At 40.2% G+C, this 14289-nt stretch overlaps 1 protein-coding gene and 2 long non-coding RNA genes across 13 annotated transcripts in view; 2 read left to right on the top strand and 1 right to left on the bottom strand.

Moving 5' to 3' along the window:
* The window catches only part of LOC309357128, a 204974-nt gene that overhangs the window by 132425 nt on the left and 58260 nt on the right, over nucleotides 1–14289 (top strand). The gene's annotated exons all lie outside the window — the stretch shown is intronic.
* The window catches only part of NPAS3 (neuronal PAS domain protein 3), a 636914-nt gene that overhangs the window by 99662 nt on the left and 522963 nt on the right, over nucleotides 1–14289 (bottom strand). The gene's annotated exons all lie outside the window — the stretch shown is intronic.
* On the top strand, nucleotides 9404–14119 carry LOC309357152. The gene is made up of 2 exons (XR_014163043.1): nucleotides 9404–9538; nucleotides 13778–14119. It is a non-coding gene; the product is annotated as an uncharacterized lncRNA (long non-coding RNA).

Below are 14289 nucleotides of genomic sequence, written 5' to 3' on the forward strand. Positions count from 1 at the left end.
AACGCTTAAGGAAAACAAACAGCACAACTTTAACAAAATGTAGCGGTACATCACCAGGCTGCATGATCTTCATACAATCCCACGCCCATATCTAAGCAACCATTTTCCTTTCATGCTGATTTTGTTTGTGATTTTAGATTTTTATTTTTGCAAAGCCACATATTGTTTTTCTACTCAACAGAATGGCAGTTTGTGCAATTGTTGGTTTTAAAATTTTGTATCACCACACACAAAGTTAGTAAACTCCGCCATCCAAAGCATCTTTCATAAATCATAATAAAACCACCAATGTATTGTACTGAGAGTTGGTGAACCTACTGGCTAAACAGAGAAAAGGCACAATTATAGGCATGCCTACTCAGAAGTAAGCCTAATTGTGTTCAATCAAGATTACTTCTGGGGATTTATTTATTTATTTAAAATATGTGTGAATATAATCTTAATCTCTAAGCAATTCACAAAAGGATAAATTCAGAATAGCATGCATCATAAATAACATAGCAGTGTAGAGATAAGGTTACACAGGATTGCAGTTTGAGTTACAAATCAAGTCCTCACTCTGATATTCTCTCTTAGGCCAGCTATTCCCAATCATTCTCAGCCAACCACCTGTATTCTGATAATTCTGATCTGCCTTACAGGGTTATTGTACAGATTTTAATAAAATAGTGAATGTAAACTGCTTTGAAGGTATTTTATTTTTATAAATTTGTTTGTAGATATGTTTGACTCGCAAGGCGTTCAGGATCCAAGGTACGACTGTACTGAATTTAATAGCAGCTAATAATAATAATAATTTATTTATACCCCACCCATCTGGCTGGGTTTCTCCAGCCACTCTGGATGGCTTCCAACAAAAATTAAAAATACATCAAAATGATCCCTGTTAGCTAGGGATCATGGGAGTTGTAGGCTAAAAACATCTGGAGGGCTGAGTTTGCCTATGCCTGCATCAAGACATCAGTCATTAAAAACTTCCCTAAACAGGGCTGCCTTCAGATGTCTTCTAAACGTGAGGTAGTTGTTCATCTCTTTGACATCTGATGGGAGGGTGTTCCACAGGGCGGGCGCCACTACCGAGAAGGCCCCTGTAGCTTTGCTTTTCGCAGTGAAGGAACCGCCAGAAGGCCCTCGGCACTGGACCTCAGTGTCTGGGCAGAATGATGGGGGTGGAGACACTCCTTCAGGTATACTGGGCTGAGGCCTAATGATGCTGGACCTGACAATGTCATTAAGAATAGAGGCATCATGCCACTCTTCTCACTTCAAAAGCAGACACTATTTCTCAAATCCGTGTCAGTGCCACCACCATAATATATGAAGACTCCTGCTGCATCAGACCAAGCTCCCATCTAGTCCAGCATCCTGTTCTCATAGGAGCCAAACCTGGGCCTATAGAAAGCCAGCAAGCAGGACCAGAAGGCAACATAGCAAGCAACTGTTTACCAGCTCAGTTGTTGCCCATCTAATCCAATACTGTATTTGTAGTGGCTCTCAGAAACAAGCCTTTCCTATTGCCTGTTGCCCAATTTTTATAAATGGGGAAACTAGGGATTGAACCTCTGCCGCTGAGCTTTGGCCTTAAGAGGACTTAGTGGTAGCTTTCATCCTTTAAATTTGTGTTAGTAGCATCTATTCAGAAACAAATAAAACACTCATCCCATCAGTTACTAAACCCTAATAATTAGGGGGAAATCCAGGATGAAATACAACAGCAAATTTGGAAGAGTGCTGTACAGCAGAAATGAGGTCTTGAAGTCCCGAGGAGAAAAAACAGATTGTGCCACTTCAGAGTGCAGCTGTGGTTCATATTTTCTGGATGCTCATCATGTAACTTGAAACAAGCAAACCAGAAAGACAGTTGAACCAGAAACTTCCTCCCTGGTGCTGTTCTTCTCCTTCTTCCCTCAAATTTGGGTGACCATTAAGGTGACACATACTCTGGAATTCTAAAGTGGTCCTGCCTGCTCTACTACTTCATCTCAATCGTCTGCATTCACAGACCAGGACTCTGAGAGTACTCTGCCAACAACAAATAACTGTTTCTCTTCCACTAGCTCTGAGGCGGGGTGTATGGAGCGTTTGGGGTCTTCTCGCCTGGGCAGCCCAGGACCTCCCTACTCACTGCCCAGGCTTGCGCCCCAGGGAGGCCACTTCAGTGCTTCTAACAGAGTATTTGTCTTCACCTCTGGATGTGTACTCCATTGTCTCTCAAGACAGACAGATGCCAACAACAAAAAGCTCTGCGGCTGCACGCACACAATATTTTTTAAAGCACATTTGAGGCACATTTTTCTCCTCAAAGAATTCTGGGCATGATTTTTAAAGAGTTGTTGGAAATTGTTGTTCTGTGAGAGGTAGCAGTGCCCATAATTATTTGATGGAAATGCGGTTTGAATGAATGTACTTTAAAATAGTATTTTCTCTCTGATAGTAATCAGTGAGATGCACATTGGGAAGCTTATATTATTTATGCTTATTTAAACATTTAAACATACTTTTTCTTTTATTTTAAATGAAATTTATGAAAATAAAAGGAACCAATAAAAAGTACTACTAAATATAGACAATTGTGGTACTTTAATGCTGTCTGTGTTGTATATCACTATTCCTTCATTGCGCTCACAGTGACATGTATGGGTTACCCTATTTTATCATCATAATAAGCCTTCGAAGTTGGCTAGGCCCTGACAGTGACTAGCCCACAGCCTGCTGCATTCAGCACTAACCGAAGCTTCAGAAGTTTCATTTTCAAACCTGCTCCCCATCCCATATATATGCGGATATATATGGCACCCTAGGTTCCTTTAGAAGGGTGGGATATAATTTGCAATAATAATAATAATAATAATAATACATTAATCCAGATAGAAGCCAACCCTTTTCTGTCAGTGGTACCTTGGTTCTCAAACAGTTTAGTTGTTGAACAAATGCTGCAAACCGAGAAGTGTTTTTTTGGAAGTCAAATGTCTGATGAGACTTCCACTTGAGTGCAGGAAGCTCCTGCAGCCAATCGGAAGCCGCACCTTGGTTTTGAAATGGTTTCGGGAGTTGAACAGATTAAGTTTGAGAACCAAGGTACCACTGTACTGGATGGGGTGTGTACTGAAGCACTGAGGTGAAGAAAGGGGTAGATGTTAGGCTGTGGATATATGACTCCCATATATCTAGTTTAGAGCATTTTTCTGCAGCCTCACCTCATGTGCCATTTGCATCTCTTCCAGGAGAAATCGTACCGACTCTGCTCTTGTTGCTTCAAATATGCTGCAACACATGCAGACTACTGCATAACATCTGGGGCTCTACCTCTGAAGTGCTTGGCAATTTCGATTAGTTCATAAAGCACTGTTTTTACAGAATCATAAGAGTTGGGAAGGTCATCTTCTAGTCCAACCCTCTGCAATGCAGGATTTTTTTGCCCAACATGGGGATCAAACCCACAACCCTGAGATTCAGAGTCTTGTGCTCTATTGACTGAGCTATGCCACCTGGGTTGATGGGGCACAAAACATCTTGATTATATCATCCCATTAATTCTTCAGCAACACTGGCTACCAATTTGCTCCCATGCCTTAACCTCTAAACTTGGAGTCAAGATACCTACTAGGGCTGCCTCTTTCCATGAGTCCACCTGGCACACAAAAAGTGAGGCCCTGTTTGTTGTCTGTCCGTCCCCCACAATGTGAAACTTGGGCAGGGATGCAGCAGTTGGATAGGAATGCCCTCCCCATGATGGTCTGTACCAGGGGTAGGCAACCAAAGGCCCGCCTTCTCAATCCAGCCCACGGACGGTCCAGGAATCAGCGTGTTTTTACATGAGTAGAATGTGTCCTTTTATTTGAAATGCATCTCTGGGATATTTGTGGGGCATAGGAATTCGTTCATATATCCCCCCCCCCCAATATAGTCCGGCCCACCATATGGTCTGAGGGATGGTGGACTGGCCCATGGCTGAAAAAGGTTGCTGACCCCTGGCTCTGTACCCTTGTCTCTGTTGGCCTGATGTTTTGTTGCTGTTGTTGTTGTTCCCGAAAATTTTCTTTTGGTTGCTTTACATTTTCCATTGGGCTGTAAGATATTGTGAATGTTACTAACAATTTTATTATAAACCAACTTCACGCTCTCGATAAAATGGTGGGATATAAATGTTTTAATAAATATATAAAAGGAGGGTGGTGGAAACATGTAGTTTAAAACCATTTATGGTGATATAGAAGCAGCAGTTTGAAGTCTGAATGGGCACAGTGGGTATTGTTTTGATTTGTTGCCAATCACTATGCAAATGTAATATAAATACAACTGTGCACTAAGGCCATGCGGGCAAGTGGGTTTCACAGTTGACAGAGTTAATAACCCAGAGCAAGCACACACCAAATTGACTGTTGCAATATTTTATGGAAAGAATTTTGACTGAAACACAATAGCGAGACACTGTCAGATAATTTAGTGAAGTGCTGAACTGCGTTTCCGCACAAAGCAAGAGTGACTTTTTAATATTCACTAATTCCCAAACAAATAATAATGATCAGGAAATATTAAAATAAGCATTTTATTAGTTTCATTTCATTTCTTAATTACTCAAATTCAGTTTACCAAATTATTGCAGTGTGAAATGCTTAGAGGCAATGCTTACCATTAACAGGATTATTTACATGTAATCCCTCCCTCCCAAGGGGTATGAATGAACCGATCATTTGTGAATCCTGATTTAGGCTCTGAAACAATACCAGATGAATGAAATGTAGTTGTTGATGGAAGAGTAATATAATTTGAAGCCATGATTTAGCAGTAAAATTAAACAGACTCCAGTACTTTATATGTGAACTTTTTTTTAAAAGCATGTAGACGAACCTAAATGGAACTGCTTGCAAAATTGTTCATTTTATAAGAATATTTGCAGTTGAAATATGCTTAAAATAAAAACTTTTGGTTCCAAGCACAACCCCAAATTTACTCACACTGAAGGCCATTTTTACTTTTTCAATTGGCTTGATTGAGATGAACAACGTGCTTTTTATCCATCATGCTTCCTTCTGAATTTTAACCAGTTTTAACCAGTAGGAAAGCTAATTGCTAAGCTAAAAGCAAAATGAGATAAGGAGTACAGCGCCATATTAGGGATCTCATGAAACAACAGTCAACAACACTAAATTTATTTATTTATTTATACATACAAAATTTATATGCTTCTTATATTCATCCAAACAAGTGGGATGTGGTTTTGCCTTAAATTGCCTTTTCCTTTAATTAGTTTTGTAGGGTGGATGTAATTATCTACACCTGAGCAAAGAGAATCAGACTGTAGTACAGGCTTACTCAACCTCAGCCCTTCAGAAGTTCTTGAGACGACAATTCCCATCATCCCTGACCACTGGTCCTGCTAGCTAGGGATCATGGGAGTTGTAGGCCAAAAACATCTGGCGGACCGAGGTTGAGGAAGCCTGCTGTAATATGTAAGCAAGTGAGATAAGAGAAGGACAAGGAAATAAGGGGGGGCGTGAAATGAGCTTCTGTATAGCATTTGTTTTTGTTGCTGTTGATGGTGGTGGTCATTTACTTCTCTAAGCCATTTGCCTTGATCTCTCCTGGCCTGTTTCGCTGAAAGATTTGCTATGGGGATGCAATCAAAAACATCACTGTGTTGACCGTGCCAATATTGGACACTGGTGCAGCTCTGAGGTCCAAATTCTTGTGCAAAAATATATGACAATCGTTGGGGTCTGATAAACATTTGCTGAGGAGAAGCTCTGTGGTGGATTCTCAAATTGCTGTGGCATTTTAGAAAGTGCTGTGAAGAAAAGAGGGATTACAATATGGCACAGCCCTTCCACAGGAATGCATCAAATAATTTATAAGTCATGTGGATGAAAGTATTTAAAATTATATCTCATATACAAAACTTCCAAACCAGGAGGGAGGCTAAGCAAGAAGTGAGGAAAAGTTAAGTTGGGATCACTTTCATATAAAAACTGAATTTTACTGAATGCTGAACTAGTTCTTGCTGTGAGGAGAAAAATGGAAGCTTTGAAATTTTTGATGGAGAATAAATGGCTGCATAAGTGTGTGACACTAGAAGGGCTGTGTAAAGCTGTAAAAGAAAGTTAAGCCGAATTATGCACCTGCAGTAGTAGAATAAAAACAACACTAATATCACCCACAAGCTGATTGCAGATTGTTGTTGTTGTTATTATCTATTAAATTTGTATACCACGCTTCACCCGCAGATCTCAGGGCAGTTAAACGGATAATAAATAAATAGATTAAAAATCAAAACCATCCATAAACCAGGCTGCTATTAATGACTACACAGAAATATTATCAATGCAGATTTAACAATAGCAACATGGGCAATACTTTTGCTACACCTGGAGTCACTGAGTTCTGGAAAGTGGGAGGCATAAAACAAAGCCCAATATTAATTGGTACAACATACTTCTGTATGAAATGGCCGGCAAATAAAGCTGATGTCTCTTCCACTCTCCCTACTTAACTCTCAAATTCAAAGATGCATCTAAAGTCTACTTTAGATTAAGATTAAATTAGACTCTTTGTATTGAGAGGGGAACAATTGGTGGGGGGGGGGGGAATACTTCTTAATCCATAAAAATAAAGCTATGAAAAAATGCATGGGTAATCAGTTTCTGTGCCACATACCTCATGTAGCCTAATCACAAAAATATCTCACCTCATCCTTTTATTTGTAAGTTGCCTTTCCATAGTTAAAATCATGCTGAAGGCAGTTTACAGAATTAAAAATATCGCATAATTACAAACATAACAAAAGTAGTCATGAACAATAAATAAACCAACAAAAATACACAACCAAATTAAAGTTTCCTCATAAATCATAGTAAGTGCTATGCAAAAGATTACTACCAATAACAGCAACAACCTCCTTCACCCACCCCCCAACAAAACCCCAGCCCAACAATCTGTCCAGCTTCCTCAGCTTTTGTAGTTGGAGTCAGTCAGCGCTCTGCCCTCCCAGGCCAGCTGGAAAAAAGGCTCTCAAAGCAGGGAGCAGGTCTTCCAGGACTCAAAGCCAAGATGGTCAGTAGAGAACATTATGTGACAGATTAGAGTATTATTCCAGCATCTCTTAACAGATATATACACTTTCCCAGAATTATAAATATCTTAATACCATCTTTTTAACTTCTTAGTCACTGCATACTGAATATTGATTGTTAATACAGAACTGCGATGCTCTGCGGATATGAAGCCCTTGTGTCAAATCTGAGTGAAAGGGAAATTTCTAAATCACAGCAGGATTAGGGCTGCTGGAGAAGGAAGCACAGAGATCGCAGATGGAGGCTGCCAAAGAGAAACAGAAAAGGAACTTGAGCAGCGAGTCTCATCTAAGTAAGTAGCTTGTAGGGATGGAAGGGTGAAATAGAGGACGGACAGGAGGACAATGTTGCATTTAAGGTGACCATGTGCCCTCATTTAGAGAGGACAATGCTCTCTGTTTTAAGGTGTCCTCTCTTTGAAGGGCTGGTCAGTCCAACTGTAGTTTAAAGAACCATAAGAAGGGGGAGCAGAAACTTTGAAATTACTCATCAACACTTAGCACCTTGAGGAGGAGGAGGAGGAGTTTGGATTTGATATCCCGCTTTATCACTACCCGAAGGAGTCTCAAAGCGGCTAACATTCTCCTCCCCCCCCCCCACAACAAACACTCTGTGAGGTGAGTGAGGCTGAGAGACTTCAGAGAAGTATGACTAGCCCAAGGTCACCCAGCAGCTGCATGTGGAGGAGCAGGGACGCAAACCCGGTTCACCAGATTACGAGTCCACCGCTCTTAACCACTAGACCATGCTGGCTACACTCTCCACTGCGGTGAGATGTGTTGTATGTGTATTGGAATTATCTTTCTGATATCTAAAGATGAATCTACACATACACTTGCTCTCTTTTTTGGTGATACACACGTGACTATCCTAGCTGTTTTCAAAGAGTCAAGTTGCTCAGAATGAAAAGCAGAGGTAGGTTGAAACTCTGTACTGAAGGGAAGACCTCTTGGGAATTCAGGACTAGTGACAAAGTGAGAAGCTGTAGTAGCAAAGGGTTTTGGTGACAGTCCTGGCATTTTCGGGGCAGCTGGAGACTATGGTATGCCAGGCCCCCTGCAATTTGAGAAGTAATCAGTTGCTTCTCTTATTTGACAAACTGCTGACACAGGTGTACTGTGTTTACAATCTTGTGTTCCAGCCAACTATTTCAGTGGCACCCAAAGGTAACAAGTGGCTTGCTTGGTGTACCTGCAGCACTCTCTTTGACTCAGCTGTTCAGCCGTGCATGGAGTATGGCACTGGAGTTTGGTTGCCATAGCACCTTACAGATCAAGGCAGATATAGCCAGTAGCAGCCAGTGGCGCTGCATTGCCCTCCTGACTTCCCAACACTGCATGCCACTGCCAGTTACTGAGAGGGTGAGAACGAAAGGAATCAGGGAGCTTGGCACTGTGCAGCACAGCAGAGAAGCCAGTCTGATGCTCATAATGCTGTGCCCATTCCAGGCCAGGCTCCCTGCTGTCCTTTCACTCTCCCTCTTGGTAACCAGTAGTTACAATCAGTGTTGGGAAGTCAGGAGAGCAGCAGAGTTCCGCCAGCCAAGATGCCTATGGAAAGCCCTCAAGTAGGACTTGAATGCACCGTACTCCTCCCACTTGAGATCTCCAGCAGCTGGTATTCAGAGTTATTCAGCAGCCACTGATAGCCTTATTCTCCCATTTTGGCCCAGGTAGCTGAGCTTTCAAACCACCCAGGAACCAAAGCATTAAAATGCATCCACACAAGAAGTTGTTTGGAAATAGGATAGATGTGATGACATATGAAACGCTGACAAATGATCTGATGTGCCCGTGTAGTGCTCACAGCTCATATACGATTGCTGTAATCACAGTTTTAAATTAAATTATTAAGCATCAAACTCAGATTAATTGACTTCAGATCTGGGATTTGAATTTGTCAAGCTGAGCAGACATCGCTTGATTTTGTATCACAGTTATCCCAATTATAAATCATCACCCCCTTTGCCGGCAACTCACTGCAGCCCACTTTCAGCAATGCGAACACACTTGTCGTAACTCTCGCCTTGCATTCAAAATGGACATTTGGAAAAGGAAATATGTGCTGGCTTATGTTGTGATGCCACAGACTAGCAAACACAAACCTATTTGAGGAAACAGACTTTTTTGCTTTTATTTTTTACACCCTATTTTTCACACACACACCTTTTCTTTGAAAATGACTTTGTGTGAATGATGAGAGAACTGAGAATAGCAGAGGGCAGCTGAGCATTTGGAAGGCAGTTGCAGTTCTACATACAACCTAATTGTGTCACCATGAGGATGGGGTTCCATTCAGAACCCGAGCAATGTAGAGATTTACTCAGAGCCTGCTGCAAACAAGAGCTGTATAGTGGTATCTGGAATATTCTACAGTACTTCTGTCTAGCTGGCTGGATGCTAGAGCACTGAAGCATAGATTAATGACATCAGAGATGATTTGTGATGTTTCCTTTGGAGGTCCCATAGGTATCTGTTTATTTCCAGAAATATATACATTAAGCATTACTTTTAATAGTTGTGCAGGGGAAGGGAGGGGGCACTCTAGCAATAATTTTGTTGTTAGAACAGGATTGGTAATGTGGGATAACTACAGTATGTAACTAGCACCTGGTATTTCCTCCTTTGTTGAAGTGATCCAACACATGGATCAGTACTGGTATACATAACAACAGCACAATCTTGCGCATATTTGCTCAGTAGATACCTACTAACTACATTGGGGCTATCCTGCCTTGTGAGTGGTCAAAGCTTGCAGCCTTAATACCACAACTAAATAAGCTGCTGTAAGTTGCACTGCTATTACTCTCAGAAAGAGTTTTATTCATACCTTTCAATAAGGAGTCTTTTTAGAACAATCACAATAAGGAATGTCAACTTATATTGTGATCTGGCAAAGTTTGAAATGTTAATTAATGAACATTTCAATGCTATTTGGTAGGGCTGGGGGGGAGAAATACTTTATTAAAATACTTTATTATATGCTTACAACAATAAACCTAATGTAACAGGGTTTAATGTTTTATAAGTGCTAGCTCGTTGGCATTTTATTAATTTCTATGGTGTTTTGCAAGCTGCTCTAAGAGGGTTTGATCTGGAAACACAGCCTCTACATATTTTATAGAACTAAATGCTATGGAGGGTAAAAGGAGAGATAGAGCATCAGTCAGAAGCACACATAGGGTCACTGCCTGTTTTGCTCTATCTCTAGTGCACAAGGATATTAGCTTATAGGTGTATCATCCAGTAATGCTATGCTTTACAAGTTGTTGTTGTTGTTGATGATGATGATGATTAAAATAATATTCACACTTTATCCATGGATTCGAGAAACAGTTCATAACTTCAGATTAACATTCCTGGATTTCAAAATATGCACATGGGATTGTATGACTGAGTGTTTCTGCATGTCGGCACAGTGCTTGGGTGGGGAAGAACTCTGCCAGGATGTAATAGCCTTCTCCCCAAAACCCAATAATACCACTATCCAGGTGGTATGTGGGTGACATTGAGTATTTACAAAGGCTTGCAACAAAAGCTGGGACCCAAAATATATGATGCCTAAAATTTATGTGTAATTCAGTCCAATTTATCAGATGCATGAAGTGTGGAGTTGAAAGTATGTGAGAGTGTATGTGTGCATATAGTTTGGGGAAAATTGTAAAGAGCGAGGTCATCAGAAAATGAGATATGGAAAAGCATAGTTTATGAAAATCACATGACTAATAGTGAGCATTGACAAAAAGCAGGTTTTGGTAACACAGACATCCTGGCATAAGTTAGCCAATGAACATATGCAGTGTGATAAAAAAAATCATTTGTCCTGATTCAGCCCACAAGTGATAGCACTGAACTGCTTGATTAATCATAATTCAGCATTTTCATGTAGCAGTCTCCCTTTGTTCTGATATGGCATTGGCCACTTTAAGGCCAGTTACAGAGGTCTGTAGGAGACTGAAGTGCTCCCCCACTGGTTTTTATATACAGTACTGCCATTTCTGATGTACAGAAACTGACCTGATTTGTCCTATGTAGAATACAAAAGGGCATCATTGGTAGTTATCAAATATTACAATGGAAGGTGAACAATTAAAAGAACCTTAACATTATGAATAATATTACTAGTATTCACTTTGTGGAAACAATGGTGCATCTACATAATGGATATATTGGAACCCACCGACCACTATACATTTTTGCATGTTTCTAACTTCCACTAGGAATACGGTGCTAAATCCTACAAAACAGCCTCATATATTCATATTTAACCAGCAAGTTTAAGATTCACAGCTCACAACTAAAGATTATACATCAAGTTGTTCTCAAATCCCAGCCAACTAAATGAAAAACAAAGCAGAACGGAACTACAAAATCAGATTGGGATTCAGGAATAATCTTATGTAGGACAGACCTAGAAGAGAAAACAAGATTGCCATTTGTTGTCATCTAATTCCCAGCTGAAACTACTCAAACATTTCACCATTGATCTATAGTCCATCCTAGACACTTGTCTCTTGCAGACCATGGGTAGCAGCCCAATATGTGCCAACAGAAATGTGGCATATGCCAGGTCTGTCCCCATGACTCCCCTGGCAGCACTATGTTGGAATCTAATGTCAACCATAACATCAGTGGGTCACAATGCAGTTATTACAGCCTATACTTTTCTGCCTTTAACTTCCTTCTGACTTCACTGTTTACAGTTCCCCTATTCTCTCAACTCTGGAAAACACCTCATGCATCTGATGGTGTAGCCTGTATTCCATGAAAGCTTACGCTGTAATAAATTTGTTAGGCAGTACCCAATGTTAACCAGCGTAATCTCATGGAAATCTATTATTTTACTGAATGACATCCATTGATTTTGATGTGTCTACTCTAAGAACGACTTCATTCACTATCACCCTTAGTCTTTAAGGCAGGGTTGGGGGACCTATGGCCTTCCCCATGTTACTAGACTTCAGCTCCCATCATCCCTGATCATTGGACATGCTGGCCAGGGCTGATGGGAGCTGAAGTCCAATAATGCTGGGAGGGCCACAGGTTCTACCTCCCTGCTTTAAGGCACCACAAGGGGTTTTTTAACTGAAAAATTAATGGATACTGTCTGACTACGCATGCTTTCCCAAGGAACAGCAAGTAATGTTTAACAGTAGATATGGCAGTTTAAACACATGTAGCTGCATTTAAAGAGGTCTTGAATTATGATGCAAGTTATTCAGCTGCTGTTGCTGTGTAAATACATGGAATGACATACCAATGCTGCCCACTTCCAACATTTCAGCTAAGCCTGCGCACTGTGTAATTGCTCACAACCCATTAAGCTTGATATGTTCTGTAGACTCCCATCTTTTACCTGATGCATTTATTCTGCATGGGATACCTCAAAGAGAACATATCTGATTCAGTAAAAGGCAAATAAAATTTAAATCATGCAAGCAGGATATGCTTTCAGGAAATCTCTGTATACAGGAAATATCTGAATGGGGGTCTTTTTTGCTGGCAATGATCCAGCGCTCAGAGAATGAATATAAGGATGTTCACAAATAGTGTTGATGCTTGACTGATTTCATATGTTTGACCAGCTCGTTTTCTAGCTTTCATCTGCAGATATTATAACTGCCCCCTCAAAAAAAAAAAAATCTACCATAATTTTCATTTGCTTCACAAGGCAACAGAAAAGCAAAACTAGTACAAAAAAGGTGAAAATGCATTATGCCTAAAATTGGATTAAAAGCAAATCAAAATCCAACTGTGAATTTATCATTTCAATGAATTTCAATGCATGGTTTAAAATCTGTTCAAAATCTATTTGAAAATGAATATGTAATAATATAGACATATCTCTTTTTATAAAGCTAGCATTGTTGGATGTATTCTGTGCATTATAATTCATGAACAGAGTAGATGACTATTTGAGAAGTATTAAAATGAGCTGACTTTTCAATACAGGTATCTTGACAATAAGTTTTTCCCCCTATTCTTGGCAATTCAGAAACGTAGACAATTGTGCTGGAAAAATAATATGTATTGTAATATTCATTGTACAGTAGAAGTATAGTAAGTGGCAATTCTGGACATTACAAGAGACACAAGGATTATTTTCTGTGATTGCACAGAGAATGCTTGGATTTCTTGTGAAGCTTTTGCATTGGAAATGAGATTCATCAGTCTGAACAGGGCAGGGTTAGAGCCCTTAGCAACATGCTTATTTTGTAGAAGGTCACTCAATAATAACTTCCTCTGCCCTCCAAGCTTATTAAGACTGACTGGCATATATTAATGAAAACACCTGATTCTCCAACCATAAAACCCAGACAAAGACTTTATTTTAATATTAAGGAAGGAACCCTTAATTAGCAGGGTTTCAAAAATGTCAGCTTCTTCTATTAGCTGTTCTGGTCCATCAAAGCTATAATCCCTACTGTCAAACTTCATCACATGATAGACAGTTTGCTGGCTTTCTCTCTCTTTTTTTAACAACTCTGATCATACTGACTGAAGCTTCTCTTATTTTGCTATCACATTTAACAACTTTGCATTCATTTCCATGTTGCATTGCTGATTTTACTCCTCTTTTCAAAGTCCACTTGTGTCAGCTAAAAAGGAGACGAATCTGAAGAAACACAAAATATTACAAGCTGATACACAGACACATAATTAAGGGCTTTCTGGAAGACTTATTCATAATATTGATTCTTTTTCCAGGGGCATGCAAATGTGTTTCTGTGAAAACGTGAAGGAAAAACAAGGGTTCACAGATGAATTTCCATCTCAGACAAGTTACAGAAAAGAAAGAACAAATGTTTGAAATGTATCTCTAAGGCTCGGGGAAAAAATGCACCGCCTTCATTGTTAGTCAGCCTCACTGCTAAAATGATCTAGTCAATTGAGAGCTGAAAGCAGGGCTCTTTAAAGCAAGACAGAAGAACTGCATCAAGTGGATATTTATTAAGTATTTACATACACAGCCTTGCATCCTGGTGCTCTTTCCAAAATCAAAGCTTTAGAGAAAGAAGAAAACAATACAAAATAAAGCAATGAACTGGATCCAAAGGTTGGGATTAGTTTAAAGCAGGGGCATAGGAAGGGGGGGTGCGGGGGTGCGGTCTGCCCCGCGTTTCATCCCTGTGGGGGTGACAAAATGGCACATCGCAGGGGGCGGCACTTACCTTGGGGCCTGGCCTGCAGCGCACCTGAGCCACGCATCTCTCCTGGAA

The sequence above is a fragment of the Podarcis melisellensis genome (genome assembly GCF_964234715.1).
Source record: "Podarcis melisellensis genome assembly, chromosome: 1".
Classification (NCBI taxonomy): Eukaryota; Metazoa; Chordata; class Lepidosauria; order Squamata; family Lacertidae; genus Podarcis; species Podarcis melisellensis.